The sequence below is a fragment of the Panicum virgatum genome, chromosome 8N, assembly GCF_016808335.1.
Source record: "Panicum virgatum strain AP13 chromosome 8N, P.virgatum_v5, whole genome shotgun sequence".
Classification (NCBI taxonomy): Eukaryota; Viridiplantae; Streptophyta; class Magnoliopsida; order Poales; family Poaceae; genus Panicum; species Panicum virgatum.
Window position 1 is genome coordinate 49,711,222 of NC_053152.1, and position 2,999 is coordinate 49,714,220.

Sequence of the window (2,999 nt, forward strand, 5' to 3'; positions counted from 1 at the left end):
TTTAGACTTTGTTTGCTATTTTTAAATTTTTTAGAAAATTCAGAAATGGGTTGTTTGCCGAGTGTCCACCTCTTGGCACTCGGCAAACACCTATTTGCCGAGTTCCAACCCCTAGGCACTCGGTAGACAACTTTTTTGCCGAGTGCCTTTTTTTGCCGAGTGTTTTTTGTTGGCACTCGGCAAATAGATTGTTTGTCGAGTGCCCGAAAAATTGCACTCGGCAAATCCCTTGGCACTCGGCGAACTACGGTTTCCGGTAGTGCATCTTTATTCATCAGTTCATCTTTTTACACAATAAACGCTGATGAAAGAGGCACGAATAAATTTTGAGGATAAAAAGTTGTTATCCCCACCTTTGCTCATCGGTTCATCTTTTTACACAATACACGTATACAGACACTGTTGTGGACGTGACAGACATACTGCATGTAAGAAAAAGGCGTGTAAGCTATTTTTTCTAGTAAAACTGCTTATAGGTGTTACAAACAAAACATGGACGAACAACATGCGGGGAGGAGCGAGTTCACATAGCCGCAGTATTATTGTCTCTATTTCTTAGTTATTTCTTTTTTTTCAATCGGTTTCTTGTTTGTTTCCTTTGTGTCCAATAAAATTCACAAAATCATCATAGGCAGGGTACATATATATTACTATTCTTGAGTCACGCGTGCATGTACCTGGATAGTACATTTTTGCAATGGTTAGTCATGGCTAGTGATGTGGCTCCATGAATATCTTGCGACACGTATTTCATAATATTACACATTTTAATAAAAATAAAATGCACTGGCGGTCCGTAACTTATAAGGGTGTATCACATAGGCTTTTGCCGTGTGCGCTACAGTTTGCCCGTATGCAAATTCACGGGCACACAACAAACATGAATTTTGCCGAGTGTGCTTAAGAAAACACACGGTGAAACTAAAGCACACGACAAAGGTTGTATTTGCCATGTGCTTGTGCTTTTTTTTGGCACACGACAAAGTAATAAATTTATTGTGTACTATTTTTTTTGCACACGGCAAAGTAATAATTTTTTTTTCACTTCTCACCTAGCAACATTTAAAAAAAATAGATGTTTGCCGTGTGCCAAATCAAGGCACACAGCAAATGACCAGGCTTTGCCGCACACGGCAAATGACCACGCTTTGCCGTGTGCTCTAGATCTGGCACACGGCAAAGTGAAATTCAAATTTCGTAGATGACCTCGAATGGAGAAACTTCCAAAATAAAAGTTTTAGATCTCGAAAAGTTATGAAACTTTATAGCAGACAACTTTTAAATTTGAATTCATTTAGGGTCTGAAATGACCAATTTACACTCGGTTTAGTATAATATGTGAGGAAAAAAAAAGAAGTATAAACATAAGTGAGAGTGTGGCGTAGTGGTAGAGGAGGTTATACGCGAAAGGGGAGGTCGCGGGTTGAATCTCGCAGGCCGCATAGCGTGCGAAAAATGCCGCGAATTGCGACTTCGGCGAAGCGGGCAGGTGGCTGGCCAGTGGGGTCCTTCCGGATTAAATATTTTTTGTTTTCTATTTTTAAAATCAATTTTCTGAAAAAAATTCTTTGCCGAGTGCTTTTTAGAACTCGGCAAACTATTTGCCGTGTGCCTAAAAGAGCGGACGCACTACCGGACATGGTGAGCGGGTGTAAGAGCGGCATGGATGGCACGACAAGCCTCGAAGAGATTGGGAGAAGAGGGAGATAAATGAGATAGAAGACATACAGTCAGTGTCATGTGTGGCGTTCGTAACAATGGAAAAAAAATATGAAAAGCCCAGGCTGTTTGAGAAAAACACTTAGAAAATATTGAACCTTATTCTAGTTTTTCTCCTACTTTAGGTCACTGTCCAAACCACTAAAATACATGTCCATCATGAGTAACATCGTCACCACAAGTATCCGTTGCATGTGAGACCAGGAGCGCCAGTCGATGGACGCAACAGGGGGTTGGGGTCTCTTCTTTTCCCCTTTCTACAGTGTAAAAGGGCGATTCAGAGGGCGACTGTGTTCTCCCTCCGTCGATCCGCCGGCCCCCTCCCCTCCGGCGTCCCTGCAGGCGACGGTGACGGGAGGGGAGCCCGGCTCCATGGCGGAAGGGCTTTGTATAGCTGTAGATGTAGGTTTGCTAGCTTCTATCTACCGGCGACGGCGGTAGGGTTGTCGTCTAGGGTTCGGCCTCTCCTGCGCTTCTCCGGCGGCGGCGGCGGTTTCGACGCCATCTCCGGCGAGGGCAGTAGGAGACTTTTGCTCCTCCTCGTGTTCTCCGTTGAAGACGTCGTCGATGGCGCCATCCCCGGTGAGCAGGATGTGAGGTTAGGCTTCCTTTTCCCCCAAATCATTTCCGGCGTCTGTGCTTTCGTCGGAGATGGCTCTGTGGGGTCTGTATTTCCCTTTCGATTTGCGTTCGGATGAGAATTTTTTTTCCGGGTCGTCTTCTTCATTGGAGTCGACGGCGGATTGGGGAACCGGCAAACTTTCTTCATCGATGGTGGTGCTGGCTTCCTCTATCCCTTGTCACCTCTGGACCGGCAGTGCCGACGGTCGTTCAGTGTTCGTGAGGGAGTCGACTGGAGCTGCGGTACAGATGCGACTTGTGGATCTTGGTCCGGGTCTGCTGTTTCTCATCTCGTCGTCTTCAGTGGACGACGCGATGTCCGGCGGCGGTCGATGCCGGAGCTTTGGAAGACGGAAGCGGAAGCTCTCCTGTGTGTGCTGTTTGTTTTTTCCTTTAAGCTCAGGGGTGTTTCTGTAAACTGGGTTTGTACTGTGTATTTTTATGCAATATAATCCCATTCCGTTTGGAAAAAAAGGAGCACCGGTCGATGAAGGTCACCCTCCCCTACATTCGCTGACTCCCGCGGCCACGGATAGCCAGCCGGCTGCTGCTGTGGCTGCCGTGTGGGCCCCCAACCGTACACTCAGCCTTATCCCCTACCCTACCACCCCTCTGGTGGCTCTCCACAGCCACAGCCTCTCCTACTCCTCCGATTCCTG